Source organism: Bidens hawaiensis, unplaced genomic scaffold (assembly GCF_021521415.1).
Source record: "Bidens hawaiensis isolate Kalapana, Puna unplaced genomic scaffold, B.hawaiensis_p1.1 tig00002631_1, whole genome shotgun sequence".
In the NCBI taxonomy this organism is placed as follows: Eukaryota; Viridiplantae; Streptophyta; class Magnoliopsida; order Asterales; family Asteraceae; genus Bidens; species Bidens hawaiensis.
In genome coordinates, this window is record NW_027491143.1 from 2,290,197 (window position 1) to 2,310,060 (window position 19,864).

Here is a 19,864-nt window from a genome sequence, read left to right on the forward strand (position 1 = left end):
CGGATCGGCAGTGGAGGCCACCTTCTCCTTTCCCTTCCCGCCGGCAGCCTTCTTCTTCCGCACCAACGGAGGACCATCTGCGGATTCCTCATCAGAACAGACGATTAGAGGAATTCCAGCAGAGGTTTCAACATTGAGGGGTCGAGGGTTGAAGAGCGCCTTACCTGGCCGCCTGGCGCTAAGGATCTCATGGCCTAGCGGATAGACCTCCACGAACCGATCCGCAGTTTGTTCGAGGATGGGCAACTCGTTCTCGTCAAGAGCGCGAGTACCCATCCGTACGGGACCGTCAGCCTCCCGCGAGTTGAGGAGCGACTGCAGGTCGTTCCCCTCTGAAATAAAAAGGAAAGAAGTTAGAAGAAATTCAAGATCAAGAAAAGGGAAAAAGGCATACCGTAAGGAACAGAATTCGAACCGTATTCGAGGACGATTGGGATCTTTTGCGCATCGGCAGCCTTCCACACTCGGCTCATCCCCAGCATCACCATCCCGGACTCCGCAAACCGGTAAACCGGAGATTGGACCCGAGATATCTTCGCAAACCATTCCGCCTCCTGGTAGTTGGAGGCGTGAAGGCTCGGAAGTGCTTGCCCGTTCTTGAATTTCATGGCAATGGGGATGGCGCGAGCGGATATGAAGAAAAACTCCCTCTTCCACGAGCGAAGACTGCGCTCGGTCGCGCAGATCTTTAAACCCTTAATCCGGGTTGACAACGTGTACCACCCCTGGATGCACCTCCAAGTATAGAAGGTCATCAGGCGGTCAACATAGGGCTCAACGCCCAGTATCCGGCACACCCACTCGAAGTGGCGAATCTTGGCGATCGCCATGGGGTGTAACTCGGTCAAATGAACACCGTGCCTCTCAAGGACACAGTAAACAAACTTTGTCAATGGGAACCTAAGATTCCCATAAACAAAGAATGCTGCATAAACCCCGATCTTGCCTCTGGGGGCATCGTACACGGTATGATGGGGTTCAGGAAACTCAGGCTCGAGAGACTCGAGCATGAACTTCCTGACGACATACCGGTACAGATCGCCAGGCAGAGCACACTGGCACTCGCCAGCAGTACTCTTATCATCGGCTGTAGATTCAACATCTCGAGACGATATCTTGTGAAGAAAAGAAAACGATTTCGGGAGAATGCTTGCCTGAAAAGGATGAGTATTCGCCGGAAATCGCTTAAAAGATGAAGAGAAGATTGAAAGTGTGGATTACAAAGAACCCTCTCCCCCTTTATATACTAATCGCAATTAATGCGATGAAATTAATGCGGAGGAGAGAGAAAACAAAGGCGCAATGAAACTGTGACACGTGGCAAAAAGCAAGCTGGCAACAGCTGTTGACAGGACGCATACCATTAATTTCGCGGCCACGCGCCCGAAAAATCGCGCCCACGCGCCTGAAAAAGCGTCTGGAATGACCATGTACTGTCACGTCACCATAACTTCCTGCACGTCCTGACACAGTCAGAAGAAACCGTCGCACGACGTTTCAGATGTTTGGACTGTTCCTATCATTCCACCAACTCTTCGAATTTCGAAATTCAAAATTCAAAAAGATTCAAAAGTGAGCGGGAAAATACCCCTTACCTTGGCAATCAAGTAACCGTAAGACGGATGCGGGTACAGTGTCAAGGCAAAACCCTTCACATACCTAACACCCGCAGGGAATTGAAGCCAAGAATAACCTGGCAATCAAGTAACCGTAAGACGGATGCGGGTACAGTGTCAAGGCAAAACCCTTCACATACCTAGCACCCGCAGGGAATTGACGCCAGCAATACCTTGAAAGTAAAGTAACCGTAAGACGAGTACGGGTACAGTGTCAAGGCAAAACCCTTCACGTACTTGGCACTCTGCAGGGAATTCAAACCAAGAAGGATCTTCTGGGCCATGCTTGCGGAAACGTGAATAACATTCCCGCATGACGGGAACGTCGAGAACTATATTGTTTGAAACTCCAAGATGGAATTGGTGGTTTTAGCATGATTGATCACTATGTCGAAAACCACCAAGACCCCATGGAGAATCCACACAAGTGGGACTCAACGCTCCTGACGTGCGAGGAGGTTACAAACCTACCCGCTTCACACCCAAAGATCAAGCAGAAAAGTCGGGAATTTCTGTGTGACATCAGGAAAACCGCGGGATGAATCACCACGGAAAACCGAAAAACTAAACCCTTTTCAAAACCCCTTGTTAAGTCCAAAAGTTCACCTCACTTATTAATAATTCATGAGAAGAACATTGGACTGGGGGGACTTGAAGAGGTAGGTCCCAGCAGAGCCCAGTTGGACCCGCAAGACTCACCTTAAACAGGGACGTCTGCGCAATGACCAACTGCTCCAGCAGGACCCACCATGCTCAAAGAACCTTACGCGCAGTACGCCAGCTGTACCCGCAGGGAAAGCCTCCCAATGGTGAAGTACACCGTCTGTTCCCGCAGCTGCGGATACAAGCCATCAGGGAAGGCTACCCGCACTAACAGCAAGGCTACACGCACAAGGCATTAGCTACTTCAGTAGTCACATGAAGGAATGAGCAAGGCGGGAATACTCCCGCCCAAGTGAGCCAGTCCGTATGCTTCTGGAAGGTCTTTCGTACTATACCTACTAAGGTATGGGCGGAACAGACAAATTGACCAAAAGCAGCCCATGAACCAATCACAGGGTGACAGCTCACCGACAACAATACGAGGAGGAGCACCCTCTAGTACTGTTTGTCACTATTAGCCGCTGCCTACTCACCAACCCTTACAATGGGACGTGCGCAGCCTACAGTTGGTGGAACAGTGCGTAGCCGGCAGTAAAGGAACAGTATACAGCCGACCTTATTACTGTTGGCTGTAACCTATCCACCAACCAGCATGGCCTGTGCATAGTCCACTGTTGGTAGAACAGGAATACTATTCAGCCGGCTGTACCTGCTTGGAAACCTACCTTCGGCTATAAATACTCCAACACCTTGGAATGGTAAGGACATCATCTGATATCTCAATCTTATCTAGCAATCTCTTAATATACACTTATATTCAGAGCAATCTAGTCTGATTCTCACGCCGGAGGGTGGTCACAAGGAGGAACCCCCCCCCTTCTCAGTGACGAGCTTACGGTGTCTGTTTTGCAGGTCCCCTGAAGAACAACTCTCTGCTGGATCTCATTCCCGTGGGAAACATTACTTAACCCCCAGATTATCTATAATATGTCCAGGGTTCACCTAGTGTTTCTTCAGTTATATATAGTTTTGTGATAATTCATATACTTTTAACTGAATATTTATGCAGACTTCTAGTAGTCTGTGCTTGTGAAGATCCCTGATTACATATGGCGACGGCAGGCAAAGTTTCAAAAGCTTGTGAGACATTTACTTACCGTTATATTTAATCAGAGTTTCTGGATAATAGAAGGATCTAAGCCAGTGGGATTGAACGGGCCAATACCTTCTAGCGTTACACTTTTAACAAACTTATCAGACTTGTGAGTAATATCTTGAATATTACATTATTTAATTTGCTTGAAATTATAATTAGTTGTGGTAAGTGAAAATTAGCGACTTGGGAGGAACAGACTCAGTTTGCCCACCTTTGGGTAACACATCTTTTAAAACACTGTGACTACTTGAATTTCTCATATTAATGAAGTATTACCATTTTATTCTTTTGATGGTTTATTTTCAAGTTAATAGTGTTAGGATCTTAAAGCATATAGGGACCATAAGAAGTGGGCTTCTAGGCCTGGACTTAAGCTCTTTACAACCGACTTAGCACACTGCACACCACAATTCCGTTGTTTTACAAGTTGAAAAATGACCAAGAGATGATCATTTTGTTATGTTTATTTTTTCCATGCAAAGACACTCTAAACCTGCATTTTGGTGTATCTGTTGAAGCATATAACACATTACTTAGGTTGTGTTTGTTTTTTCTTATAAGGTCTGCAAGAAGCCTATGTCTGTGGGCGCGCAAACATAAGCTCTTGAAGACTGTTTGTTTTTTAAAAAGAAAAAGATCTGAAAATTGCTTTTATGGTCTTAAAAAATAAGTTTTTTTCACCATCTTCACACTTCTTAACATCATACCAAGTACCAACACCCAATGTCCAACACCACCACCACCCACCATCCGCCACCACCGTCCGCCGCCACCACCACCCACCGTCCGCCACCACTACCGTCAACCACCTGCCACCACCACCGTCCATCACCACCACCACCCCCGCCGGCCACAACCACCGTCCACAACCACCACCACCCACAGTCCGTCACCACCACCATCCACCACCACCCGCCACCGCCACCACCCACTGTCCGCCGCCACCACCATCCACCACCACCACCGTCTGCCGCCACCACCACCCGCCTCAACCGTCCACCACCACCATAGTCCACCACCCACCACCACCGTTCATCACCTCCACCACCCATTGTCGGCCACCATCACGGTCCACCACCACAACCGTCCATCACCACCACCCATCGTTCACCGCCTACCACAATCGTCTACCACCACTCACTTTCATAGTTCATACATAACTACCAATTATTTTAGCAGGCTACAAACGTTAAATGACTTTTATTTACTTCAATATATATGATATGTAACTAATTTTCAGCTTATGCAGACGATATCCAGTTTATAAAACAAACAATATTATATTTTCAGATTGCAGACCTTCAGACCACATCTTCAGTTACAAACATTAAATCAGATGAAATCAAATTGCAGACAATTTTTGTCTTTAAAAACAAATAGCACCTTAATGTTATAAGTTACTTGTCTTGTTTACACATTGTCTTGAAATCTGACATTTATGTGTCATCCATCAGAAAATAAGATCTTCTTGATGAGGCCTGACATTTATAAGTTAGTTGTCTTGTTTTACTACCGATTTTCCATTATTATATAATTTGAAATCTTTTGACTGATATGTAATTTTTTTTATCTGCAGTTGCTTGTAATGGATGAAGCTTTTGCTCAGTTTAACTGTGAACTTGTAGTCACTGAACTTGAGATCCAGGTTTGCTTCACTATTTTCACTTTAATTATACGTTTTCTTTTCATGTTCAAATTTATTTTTTTAAACTTTTTTCTTCAGACATTGTTAAATATTGCAAAAGAAATTGCTAATTATGACATTCTGGCTGCAGGTTTAAGAAAATAAACTGGAAACGCATCTTCCATCTGGTCTTTTCTTTACATGTAATTATTATGACCTTTTAACACTCAAAGTGGATAAACTGTTAATATTATATCATTTTTTTAGTGCTAATTATTATATATATTAATTTTTAACTTTCTTAAGCTTAAAGGGTTGTACCCCTAGCATAAGGGGTTGTACCCTCTTTCTTAAGCTTAATGAGTTGTAATCCTAGCTTGAGGGGTTGTGCTTTTACTTCACGTATACAAAACACAAACTTTTCAGTGTTTTATTATATTATTTACGTTTCAGTTTAATATTTGTGCGTACATGCTGAAACAGACGTGCGTGATTGAACGTTTTACATCCAATTTCCGTTAGGTTTAACAGTCTCGATGCAAAGCACGGAGGGCTTAATACACAACTTGAACAAAACGTTTAACATTTCTTTTTCATGGTTTTACACCCCCGCCGCAACACGCGGGGCTTAATAGTAGTTAGTTGATGAATTACATTTCAGATTTGAGCATGCGCCTGTTCAAGTGTTGTTATCGGAAGAAATTAATTACTGCTTCTTTAAGGAAGCTGAAGGTATGCAATTGTGATATTTATAGCAATTGTAGCACAACAGATCATTTCTGACACATCTTGAACCAAACATATTATGTTCACACCAAGATCAAGAAAATTAAAAGTTTTAATCTTTTGCTATGTAAACAAACACAAATGAATCCTACTAAGACTGAAATTTGTGCTTTGGAGCTCAACTTACCTTTCCAATTTCACTTGCTACGCTTTTGCAACGTAATTGGGTAGGGAAATTCAGGTTTTTTTTTGCCGTATCTCAAACTCATAGCGAAACTCATCGGAAATTTAGGTTTTTTTTTCTGCATCGTAACTTTATCGTACATGCATAGAAACCTCTTGACAAAAATAAAAAAAATTTATAGCAAAAGCTCTTGTTTTCTAGCAGTGGTATTGTTCGGTGTCGGATGTCTTTATGAACAATATATAATATCTGTCATTTTGAAATTATTATTATTTTTGTGAGATGAGTGTTTTTTTTGTTATTATTAACTAGTTGCGCCATGGCAATAGTAAAACCCAAGCGTTGTCGGTCACAAGTGTTAAGGCGGTAAGTCGAAGCAAACTCGATCGGTTGGTTCCGGTTACATGTGTTATGGTACCAAAACTAAAACCAAAATAAAAAAGAGGAAAAATTTGAGCGGGACCAATCGGGTGGCGTCAACTAGTAAAACTTGGGCATTGGAAAACCCGATCGTTGTTAATCCGGGTATTGAGGCAATGAGTCTACGCAAATTCGGTTGGTTTATTTCACATCCGTGACGGTACCAAAACTAAAACTATAAACAAACAAAATCAGCATTCTATCGATTTTCATTACGTTTGTTACGGTAATAGAACTAAAACAAAACACGTCGAGTCTACTCGAATTTGGTCGGTTACTACTATCATGTTTGTTACGGTATCAATATTAAAACAAAACAAAATTTACATTTGGTCGGTTTTCGTAACGTTTGTTACGAAACAGACCGTAACTAATACAAACCAAAAAGGATCAATACGTTGCCACAAAAGTTGCCCGATCAAGACTTTGCGGCACCAAACTTCTTGTTTGTATTATATAATAATTACTTGAATAATAGCTCAGGCTAAATCATTATCAATTGATCATTATGAGTGAATTATGCTTCGTGATCATTACATACATCTTACAATACTATTAAAGCAACACAATATTTCACATGACATTCAACTAGGGTGTCCACCAATGTTTTCAAACCCGACTTGAACACCGACCCGGAAGTCTTACCGGGTCAAAGGTCGGACCGACGCGGAAGAGCGGACTGGTGTTTGACCCGGATGATGTCATAAATAATTTAAATATATATTTATTTATATATATAATTCATATACATATAAAACATAATAATAACAAATTTTAATATTTATTTATGTTTCATACATTGCTTTTTGAATATTTATGATTTGATCACTAAAGACATCAATGAAGATTGGTTGGTTGGCTCATGGGTAATTGTTAAAGCTTCCATCTAGAAAATAACCCAAGTTCGAATCCCGTCATGCACATTTCATTTTGGTGTTACTGAAAAAATAGGTTTTACCGGTAGACTCGCCTAGTCGTCGGGTTCGATCCGACCGCCACCTGCAAAACCCGGCCGAGTTTTTAGAAAACGGCCCAACCCAGCCCGGTTTAAAGACCGGGTCCGACCGGCCGGGCCGGGTTTCAAAACACTGGTGTCCACCTATACATCCATGTTATCATGTTTTCATTTAAATCTTTTTCACATATTCACAATTTATTTTATTCAACATAAAATATCTCATTCTCATTATATGGACCTTAAGATTGTAAACTCTAGTAATAATTTTAATTTAACTTCTCTATCTCTTTCTTGCGTATTACCTCATCTACCAGCTTTGCCGATCGCATATTATTTTTTTCAGGTAAGTTATTTTTTATACTCTAATGGCCGTGTCTCATATTATTCATTATTTTCATTGGAAATTCATTTTCTTTGCCGGTTTTCGTTGGTATTGATTTTAATTATTATATTGTTTTCATATAATCTCTTTAGGTTCTATATCAAAATCCAAGAAGTTATCACATACAATGAGTGGTTTATTTAGCTTGTGATTTCACCTATTATCGAATTTATTATGTTAATTATTCCAGTTATATCCATTGGAAGTTCAATTATTATGGTTACATCCATTGGTAATTCATTTTTTCCGGTTATTGCTAATTATTCCGGTTATACACACTATGACATCAATGATAGATTTGTTCACATAATTCAAAACTACCAGAATTGGTAATTCCATTATTATGTGATATCAATTGTTATCGGTTTTATTGGTAATTATTCTAGTTACTAACCAAAATATAATTTCTGATTTTACCAATCATTTGTTCCGGTTACTAATAAGTTGTTATATGTTGATATCAATTTCAAGGTATGGCCCCCAATTTGGCTGAATAACTAATGTCATTGTTGGAGTGTTTGCTGCAAAAATGGCTTTGATGGAGTGTTGATGTTATTTTACAATTATTATTGTATTTATGTATTCTGCACAATTCATGTAATTTAATTGATTTAGACATCATCATTCTTCTATTGTTGTTGGTCAAATCCATTTCATATATTTGCAGAATGTTGATTCTTTGTCAAATATGATTTAATATATTTTCATGATTTTTATTATTGGTCAAATTCTATTTAATATATTTCCATTATTTTAACTACATAAATACAATAATAAAGTTTCCATTCTTTTCACTTATTTCCACATTTATTTTCATTATTGGTCAAATTCTACTTAAAAGTTTCTTTTAAAATTTCTTGTATTAAGTGAAGTTCCTCCGATGTTTTTAATTTTATATTATCTATATATTATTTTTTGCTATTAATATTAAATGCATTTTATTAATATAATCGTCTATTAAGTATTGGTTTTTATTTGGTCAGTTTCTTCATATGGTAACCATTATTAAATTAAAAATGCAATGACTAACATTTTGGTTCATGTTAATCAATACAAATGAAATTACCTTTAATTCAATCTATGTCAGTTGACTTTTGTTTAAAGATATTTAAGGTAATTAATTAATTTACAATTTGATTTTTGTTTACTCAATTGTAGAAGTCAAATTAAATTATTAACGCTTTCCAAAACACCCGGGTAATTATGGAAGTCAAAATGAATTATTTAAACTCAAATTTATTTTAATTCACACTAATAATATTGTAACAAAGATATATGTATTTTAAGAATGATTTCAAATATTATGATAACTAATTATCATTTGACCAAAATGATATAATCATAATTAATGATATTATATTTTGCCAACTTCAAAACCATTTATACTTTTTATATATGAAAATTCGTTTAAATTATTTTTTTTGCAATATATGTTGACCACTATTTAATTTATTAGTTATGAGGCTATATGTAGTGGAGGGGCTGTAAAATGAGGCGTTTTACGTCATGTGACGCCCAGTTAGCAAAGGGTGAGTTTTTGTTTTAGGGTGTAATAGTGTTGTAGCCCAATATATATATATATATATATATATATATATATATATATATATATATATATCAATATCACCCACACACATACTAATATAATAATATTAAACACAAAACACAATCTGGCGAGAAATACTCTGCCCTCCATGTCGCCCCACAAATCGCGGGGGGGGGGGGGGGGGGGGGGTTGGCGCCCAAATTCGCTCACAACTATCGGCCACTACGTTGGGCCTAACGTTTTTTTAAAATCAATTTTGGAGGGCAATTAGATGTTTCACTTTTTCAATTATTCTTAAAACGGATTTTTCAAACGTTTACGTATTACATAATTTTTCACTTTTATTATATTTTTCATTCGTAGAGAAAGTCTATGTCTCAAATTCGTATGGGTCGGCTATCGTGTGTTTATCAACGACTATTTGTATGAAATTGAAGATTACAACACCGGTATCACAAAAAACTATGATACTCATTTATTATATATATATATATTGTTTATATTTGTTGTCAAATTAGTTATGCAAATAATATATTTGTCATGTGCAGCTTGGTTGGATATATTTGTCATATGCAAATAATATCATAGTTATGCAAAAAACTATGATCTATTTTTAATCCAAAGATAGGCTAATGGCTTATAAAGTAGTTGAGTGGACTCGGTCAAGAATAGTTATATGTATAAGAATAAATTAGTTAAATACGTAGAACTTATAAAATAACCAAAATATGATTAATTAAATATGTATAAGAATACTTATAAATTCGTTTTCAGGGGTCTTTTTGGTGAACTCGGTCAAAAGGATTCTTGTAAAAAGTAGAGATAACAACAGTAATTATGTTTTAAAGTGAAGCAAGTGGGTGTCGGATAAATGTAATATTTACATTACGAGGGCATAAATGAATCAGATTCAGACAAGGGAGGCTTTAGAAAGAAGTAATATACCAATTCAAAACCGAAATTGTGCTTTGTGTGATTCAGAGTTAGAATCGAATGAGCATGTTTTTACAAGTTGTATAGTGGCGACAGTGGTTTGGGACTCAGTGCCGGCCCATATGTTATGCTAATTGAAGCTAGAGCTTTAGACCCATCAATTTTTTAAGGCCTCAGTTTCAAAAGAATAATTAATATATTTAATATGTATAGGGTTTTGTTGGATTTTCTGACCAATTAATCTCAGCTAGTGTGTTTGTAAATTAATGGACTTGTTTTGCTCTGACCAGGGATCGATTCCCATTTCTCGTACTGATTTATTTATTTTTATTTTTTACTTTTAGACCCTAACAAAAATTCAACTCAACATCTCTAAAATGATAAGAAATTCATTTTTTTTGGTAGCTTTAAGTATAATTTATTTTTTTCGTATAGCCTTATAGACTTTACATTTTTCAATATAAAAGTTTATCAATATTTTCTTTTGTACTTCAAGTATATTTCATTTTTTTAAAAAGACTAATTAATTTTATAACTTGAACATATGCATATGCATTAGTTTTTAATTGTGGTCAAAACTTGTTTCTAATTTAGAATATAAATTTAGGAATTATAATATGAATTAATGTTAGGAGAAATGAAACTATTTTAGTTATATATTTAACTTCTTTATATCATTGATATCGAAGCAAAACAAATAAATTTTTGTAAGTACGAACTTAAATTTTTAAAAAGTTCTCAGATTTTTTAATCGCTTTAGAGCACCAAAATGATTGGGCCACTAATGGGACTTTATTAGTCGATGGTGCAAAGTTCTTCCGGTCTACGGTGTCTCGGTTAGAGACTTATTGGATATGCATTGCTCGGTGGGGGTTAGAGACCAAGAGAAGGAGGCTTTTCATGGTATCGTGACCATAGCGTTATGGAGAAAATGGAAAACGAGAAACGACAAATTATTCGGGGGCAAAGAGGTAAAGTTAGAAGAGATTATTGGCGATATTAAGTCCCTAGGTTTCCTTTGGTTGAAACATAGAGCCAAAAGGAAATCGATAAAGTGGTCAAATTGGTGTAGTTTAAATTGTTGTAATAGTGTTGTTGCTTTTTGTTTGGTGGCTCCTCTCCATGTTGTGGAGTGTGTGCCGTTTGTTTATAAAAGCGAGCCGAGCTCAAACCCTTAGATGCCAGATGAGCACAGATCCGCTCGTTTACACCCAGATTGTCATCTTATTCTTTTATGAAAATCCATATGATTATTAACTCATCCACCAATGTACCGACCCTACAAACTTGATTTTTTTTTTCAAAAGTCACCCTTCAAATTCGATGACACATTAAATGACTCAAGTACAATGGGCATAAGAAAAGAAAAAAAAAATACTAAGTGATATCAATTCCTATAAATTGATAGCATCTCTAGCAACTTAAGCAGTCTAGTTTTCTTTCAAACAGTGTCTTGATACCTAATACATATCCTTAAATCTTCATAATGCTCTTGTCCCTATTCTCTAAACTAGAACTAGAAGCAATCCTAACTGTCGTTTTAGTCATACATATGATTGGAGCCGTATGCGGTTCTAGTGCTGCTTCGGATCATCTTGCATTACTGGAAATCAAATCCAAGATTACACATGATCCTCAAGGTGCTTTGACATCTTGGAATGATTCACTTCCTTTTTGTCAGTGGAGAGGAATGGCATGTGGTCGCCGTCACCAAAGAGTTACAATATTGAATCTACAAGACTTGGGTTTAGTAGGTTCTGTATCTCCTTATGTTGGTAACATGAGTTTCCTCGGTTACATTGTCCTTCGCAGAAATCAACTTCATGGAAGTATCCCACCCGAGATAGGTAATCTATATCGATTACAGGTATTATCCCTTTCCAACAATTTATTTACCGGGGAAATCCCAGCCAACATGTCAAGCTGGCCAAAACTTACATTCCTTGGCTTACAATTCAATAAGCTATCCGGGAAAATTCCAAATACTTTTAGTTCTTTGTTGAAAATAAGTTCGTTATCTTTCGCCAGCAACGACCTCACGGGTGGAATTCCCCCATCCCTAAGCAATCTCACAGCTCTCGAAGCGCTCAGTCTTTCTTCTTGCTCATTGGGAGGGAGCATTCCTAATTCCTTCATTCAATTAAAAAACTAGAGAAGAATAGGCCTCGGAGAAAATGGCCTCGTTGGTGTATTCCCTTCGTTTTTATTTAACCTTTCGATGTTAGAAATTCTGAGTTTCCCAGAAAATCAACTACAAGGGAGTCTACCCTTCAGCTTATGTTTGAGTCAACCCCATCTCACACATATAGAAATAGCGATCAATCACTTCAATGGCTTCCTTCGACCGTCAATATCAAATTGTTCAGAGTTGGAAACTCTTGATGTTACTCATAATGAATTCAAGGGAGGAATAGCTATTGATTTTGAAAGACTACAAAATATTACTTTTCTGTCCCTTGGCTTCAACAATTTTGGAAGTAAGAAACTCGATGACATGAATTTTTTTCCTTCTTTGTCCAACTGCAGCAATTTGGAAGTTATAAACCTTCCTATGAACCAATTAGGAGGGGTGCTACCAACTTCACTTGGGAACTTCTCATCCAAACTGTCATACCTACAGATGACTTCAAACTATATCACCGGCAGTATCCCTTCATCTATTGGCAATTTGATAGGCCTAAAGACACTTTCTCTAGGTGCAAACAACTTCAGAGGCATGATTCCTGAAAGCATTGACAAGCTTCATAACTTGCAAATGCTAAATCTTGCCGACAACCGTTTCTATGGGGCCATTCCAAGATCTATAGGAAACTTGTCACTTTTACCTAAAGTAACTTTAGGTGGAAATAATTTGGATGGTACTATACCCATGACTATTGGGAGGTGTAAAAAATGACAGGTTTGGATCTTCATAGAAATAAACTTACTGGAAGTGTACCCAAACAACTATTCGACATGTCCTCACTTTCTGAAGGACTAGATCTTAGTCAAAACAACTTGTCTGGAGTGCTTCCACAAGAGATTGGTAACCTGAAACACTTAGGATTACTTTATATTTCTGAGAATCGTTTCTCAGGTGAACTGCCAACAGGCTTAAGCAGTTGCATCAGCCTTCAAAAGCTAAACCTTTCTGGGAACTTTTTTTATGGATCAGTTCCGGTATCATATAGTTCATTGAAAGGCCTGGAATCGGTTGACTTGTCACACAATAACCTTTCTAGGCACATTCCAACGTATTTGCAACAAATTCCCTTGAAGAATCTCGATCTTTCGTATAATAACTTTGAGGGTGAGGTACCTGTTAAAGGTATTTTCACCAACGCAAGCGCAACATCCGTCATTAAGAATGCTAGACTTTGTGGGGGACTACCCGAGCTTCACCTACCCATCTGCATAACCAAAACAAGAGACTCCAAAAGACGTACTAGAAAGCTTTCTGCTCGTGTTATTATAGCAATTTCACTATCTTCCTCTGTTGCGGGTTTAGGTTTGTTATCATTTGTCTTGCTTTACTGTTGTATAATAAAGAAAAGAGATAAACCATCAGAATCAAAATTTGCTGAATCTTTTGAGAAAATATCATATGGAAGACTTTTCAAAGCAACCCAAGGGTTCTCTTCAAAAAATTTGATCGGAACTGGTAGCTTTGCTTCTGTTTACAAAGGAATTCTTGATGAGAATGGCTTCACTGTGGCGATCAAAGTACTAAACCTTCAACATCGAGGAGGTTTCAAGAGTTTTATGCCTGAGTGCGAGGCCTTGAGTAATATCCGTCATCGCAACCTGGTGAAGGTTATAACTTCTTGTGCAAGTATCGATTTCCAAAGGAACGATTTCAAAGCTTTGGTGTACGATTTCATGCCAAACGGGAGTCTGGAGAGGTGGTTGTATTCAATAGATCATAAGTTAGATCTTGTTCAAAAAATCAATATCATCAAAGATGTGGCTTGTGCTCTTGATTATCTACACAGTGGTTGTGAAAATGTTATTGTCAACGCAGGTTCTAACACAAACATGAGTAGCTCAAGTATCATAAGAGGAACCATTGGGTATGCATCTCCAGGTAATTTATGACTAGTCATTAATTAGATTGTTTGTTCTTATATTAGTCATACTTACAATACAATTCACTCTCAATGAGTTGCAGAATATGGGCTTGGAAATTGAAGGATTTAGAATCAGAATAACAAATTAAACAAGAGATTTGAACAAGGCCTTTAATTATCAAATAAACTGAAGCAAGATTGCATACATACGAATGAAAAGAAACTCTCTTAAATAGAGATAAACATAACTGATCTACCCTTAGGAATCGGACTTGATAAGACCGAGTTTACAGCAGACTTATTCAAAATAAAGAAACAAACTTAACGTTACAAAGCCTTGTAAAATAAACCATGTGCATGGATCATATTTCATCACCCTCCCTTGATCCATGATCCTTTATTCCAAGCCAATGCCTGAAGTGAACAAATTTTTCTCGAGTCACAGCCTTGGTTAGAACATCAGCCAACTGATCATTCGTGTTACAATGTTCTAGTCTCACCTGCCCTTGTTTGACCATTTCCCTGATAAAATGATGTTTTAACTCAATATGCTTAGAGCGGCTATGCATGATCGGATTCTTGCTCAGATTTATGGCTGACTTATTATCACATAACATCAGAGTTGCTTGAGTCTGAGGAAACCCTAGATCAGTCAGGACTCTTCTCAGCCATATAGCCTGACAAGCAGCCGTGGTAGAGGCAATGTACTCAGCCTCTGTGCTTGATAGAGCAACTGTTGATTGCTTCTTTGAACTCCATGAGATTGCACCACTACCAAGTGTAAATACATTAGCAGACACACTTTTCCTATCATCTGCACATGCTGCCCACTCACTATCTGTATACCCAATCAACTCTATCTTGACTCCCTTCTCATACCACAGACCATAAGAAAGAGTTCCTGCAACATACCTTAGTATTCTCCGAGCTGCACCAAGGTGAATCTTTGAGGGTGATTGCATGAATCTGGATACCACACTTACAGCATATGCAAGATCTGGTCTGGTGTGTGTTAGATAAATTAGACCACCCACAAGACTTCTATATGTTACTTCATTTACTTTATCAGCCTGATCTTCCATAGCAAGCTTCTCATATGTATTCATCAGAGTTTCTTCAGCATTGCATGTGGTCATCCAGAACTTGGCAAGAAGACTTCTTGCATTCTCTTGTCTTAGAAACATACCTTTCTTGGACTGGTATACTTCTAGACCCAAGAAGAACTTTAACAGACCCAGTTCAGTCATCTCAAACACATTTTTCATTCCATCTTTGAATTCAGCAATAAGTCTTGGACACGGACTTGTGCAAATTATATCATCCACATACAAGCAAACATAAATGACCTTGTGATTACCATTATTCTTGACATATAATGTAGGCTCGTTATCACTTCTACGGTACCCATTCTCCTCAAAATAACCATCTATCTTTCGATACCGCCCTTGGGGCCTGCTTGAGGCCATAAAGAGCCTTTTTTAGACGGTAAACATAATCTTCCTTTCCTTTCACCACAAAACCTTGAGGTTGTTCAACATAGATCTCCTCAGTCAAATCAGCATTTAAGAAGGCTAACTTGACATCTAGTTGGTGTATAGACCAACCCATTTGAGCTGCTACACTTAATACAATTCTGATGGTTTCAAAACGGGCAACAGGAGCAAACGTTTCCTGATAGTCTATTCCCTGTTGTTGTGAGTACCCCTTTGCAACAAGCCTTGCCTTATGCCGTAGGACAGAATCATCAACACCTAGTTTAGTCTTGTAGAGCCACTTCAGACCCACTAGGTTCTTTCCAGGTGGGATTTTCACCAACTCCCAGGTCATATTCTTTTTTATGGCTTCTAATTCTTCTAGCATGGCATGTTGCCATTATTCTTTACTGGCTGCTTCTTCAAAGTGTATAGGATCAGTGGCATTCAAAGCAAACTGACAGTTGTAGAAATCTTGATCAACATTAATTTCCATGTAATTGTCATAGATTTCATCCAACCCCCTAGTTTTAGGAGGATATGACGGGGTGTAGGTGTGGTCTTGCTGTGATTCTGGGACAGCAGGCATGGAAGAAGAACCACTTGTTTCAGTTGGTGAGTGAGGTGTGTTGTGGGTAGTTGTAAAGGGTGAGTTAGTGCTTGATGTGACTGGATTTGAGTTATTGTGTGACATAGGTGAATATGGTGTAGAGAGGTCATGGTTGTTGTGTGTTTGAGCAGGGTCGTCGATGGATATTGGAAATAGATCAATGAATGTGGCTTCCAAGTAGGAGAATTGAGGTTGATTGTTCCATTCCCACGTTACTTTCTCAAAAAACTGCACGTCTCTCCTTGTTATAAACTTTTGGGTAACAGGGTTATACAATCTATAACCTTTACTTTGAGTCGAATAACCTATGAAGATACACTTCTCCGATTTATCATCCATTTTTCTTCGGAACTGAGAGGGTGTTAGAGCATAAGTCACACAGCCAAACACTTTGAGATGGTTAATAGACGGTTTTCTATTATTCCATGCCTCATGTGGTGTTTTGTTTCTCACAGCTTTTGTAGTAGCTAAGTTAGTGAGATAAACAGCTGTGGCAACACTCTCAGCCCAAAACTGGTTAGGAACATTCATACTTTTGAGCATGCTTCTTGACATTCCCATAATGGTGCGATTTTTCCTTTCAACAACACCATTATGCTCTGGTGTGTAAGGCACAGTGAGCTCCCTCTTTATACCATGTGCTTCACAAAACTTATTGAACTCATTAGAGGTGTATTCCCCACCCCTATCAGATCGTAAAACTTTTATAAAACAATCACTTTCCTTTTCGACCATAAGTTTGAAGAGCTTAAATTTTGAAAACACGTCTGATTTGTTGGAGATAAAGTACACCCAACACATCCTGGTGTAGTCATCAATAAAAAGAACATAGTAATGACTACCACCTAGGCTTGAGACTTGCATTGGTCCACATACATCCGAGTGAACCAATTCAAGTTTTTTTTGTAGCTCTCCATGATTTGAATGGAAAGGATTCTTTAGATTGTTTGCCTATTACACACCCTTCACACTTTTCTGCCAATTGAATATTTGGCAGCCCAAACACCATTTGTTTATCATGTAAAAGTTTTAGACTTTGAAAATGATAATGCCCATATCTCATGTGCCATAACTTTGAGACTTCATCAATGAGAGTCCTGGTATTATTATAGAGGTTAGTTCCTTCCTTGGACGCATTCAGAAGGAACATATTGTTATTCAACACCGGTACTCTCATTAATATACATCCTGTGATTTTGTTAGTAATGACACACTGATCATCATCAAACAAAAGGGAATACCCCTTTTTCATCAATTGTCCTACACTTAATAGATTATAACCCACTTGAGGAGCAACTACTCCTTTTCCTTGAACGACTAACTCCTTTTTGTCACCCAGCTTCACACTAACTTTGAAGGTTTCATCAAGTTGAGAGAAGCAATCTTTGGCTCCTGTCATGTGATTAGATGCCCCTGAGTCCAAGAACCAAAGGTGAACATCATTATCACGTGTTTCAGCATCGGTTGTGGCCATGAACAATTTTTCATCATCTTCTTCCTTTCCTTCATTTTCTGCAGCCATGGTGCCAGCCGGCTCATCATTGTACCAGCAGTCTTTTTTATAGTGACCCAGCTTGTTGCAGTGAGTGCACTGTGGGATCTTTGAGTAATCTTGATTTCCTCCACGACCCCTTCCTCTGATGGGCATACGACCTCTGCCTCTAAAGGAAGCGCCTCTAAAGGAGTTATTTCTTGATCTGTTTGAATCATGCATAATTTGTAGAGCATGTTCATCATTCCCTTTTAGTTTCTCAGGAGTTCTGCTGTTTAACCTTTCTTCTTGGGACTGTAGACATCCCATAAGCTTGAAAATAGTGAGGGTGGTAAGATCATTGTTGATTTCGATAGAGGGAACTACATAATCAAACTTGGAAGTAAGACTACATAGTATTTTTTCAACAACAACTTGATCAGGGATGATCTCACCATAAGCCCTCTTTTGGCTCACAAGCGCCATAACCCGTCCAAAGTAGTCACCAATGACCTCTCCTTCTTTCATGTAGAGATTTTCAAAGTCACGTCTAAGACCTTGAAGTTTAACAGCCTGAACTTGGGAATCTCCTTGAAATTCCATTTTTAAAATTTCCCATGTCTCTTTAGCCGTTGAGACGGCAGCAATAAGTGAGAATAGAGACTCATGCACAGCTTGTTGTATTAGTGACATAGCATATGCATCTTTCTTTTGAGCATTCTTCAATTTGCCTTGATCTTTCTCTGATTCATCAAGACCTTCTTGTACGAAGTCCCATAGATCGCGTGATCGAAGTATCATCTTCATACGGATGCTCCAGTACTCATATCCCTCTCCTTTGAACACAAGGATTGGAGTTGAAGCTGTGGATTGGTTACTAATTTGATCGGCCATGAAGAGAATTAGGGTTTGGAAGGAAGAGAGAAGTAGGGTTTTGGATGAGGGTGATTAGATTGATAGAGCTCTGGTGCTCTGATACCAATCTCTGAAGGATTTAGAATCAGAATAACAAATTAAACAAGAGATTTGAACAAGGCCTTTAATTATCAAATAAACTGAAGCAAGATTGCATACATACGAATGAAAAGAAACTCTCTTAAATAGAGATAAACATAACTGATCTACCCTTAGGAATCGGACTTGATAAGACCGAGTTTACAGCAGACTTATTCAAAATAAAGAAACAAACTTAACGTTACAAAGCCTTGTAAAATAAACCATGTGCATGGATCATATTTCATCAGAAATGAAGTGTCAACTAGTGGTGACATATATAGTTTTGGGATCCTATTGTTAGAGATGTTGACAGGGAAAAAACCTGTTGATCCAATGTTTGAAGGAGGGCTAGGCCTGCATTCATATGCCATGAGTGCCTTAGCTGATGGCTCGGTGCTTCATATTTTGGATCCAGTGTTTCGAAATGAGGATGTCTATGAAGATGGTTTAGTTTCACTGGTAAAAATCGGGGTACAATGCTCTTATGAGTCTCCACAAGATCGGATGGATATTGGGACTGCTGTTCACAAGATCTTTGCGATAACAATATAACTAGGTCTTGATTTGTTAAAACACCCCCAATGTAGGTGGTGCAACCCAAAAGTCTATATAGCTAGTTTGTGGTTATTTATTTGTGTATGTTAATATTGTATTGAATTGATGTTTGGGCGTCTGCGCAAACATTACTTTCTTATATCTTTTGTTATATATAGTATACTGAAACATAATCACAAGATCTACACCATGAACATAATTTTCTGTGCATCCAGTCTAATATCTTTTAGAGTCATCGATCCTTAGACTATAGTGCATGGATCCGGGATTCAGTGTTTTATGTAATATTGGCGAATAGCTAGTGCCTGATCTATTAGACGACTTAGTTGTTGTTTGCCATCTTCTCTGCCTTTTTATTTTTTTAACAGACAGTGCTCTACTTGTATCTATTGAAGGTTTTCTTGCCTTTTGTTTTAAAGATTACACAATAAATCTAAGGAATACATGATTAAAATAACTAATTTTAATTATGATATTTTCTTGTTGAAACTAGTTTTAAGAACCGTTTAATCACAAAAATACTTTTAGGCGAGTTACAAACACAATATTAAATATTTATACTTCGA

At 38.2% G+C, this 19,864-nt stretch overlaps 1 pseudogene; it reads left to right on the forward strand.

Annotated features, from left to right (window-relative positions):
• Positions 1-11,321: 11,321 nt before the first annotated feature.
• Positions 11,322-19,295, forward strand: LOC143620630 (receptor kinase-like protein Xa21 pseudogene; annotated as a pseudogene).
• The last annotated feature ends 569 nt before the right edge of the window (positions 19,296-19,864 follow it).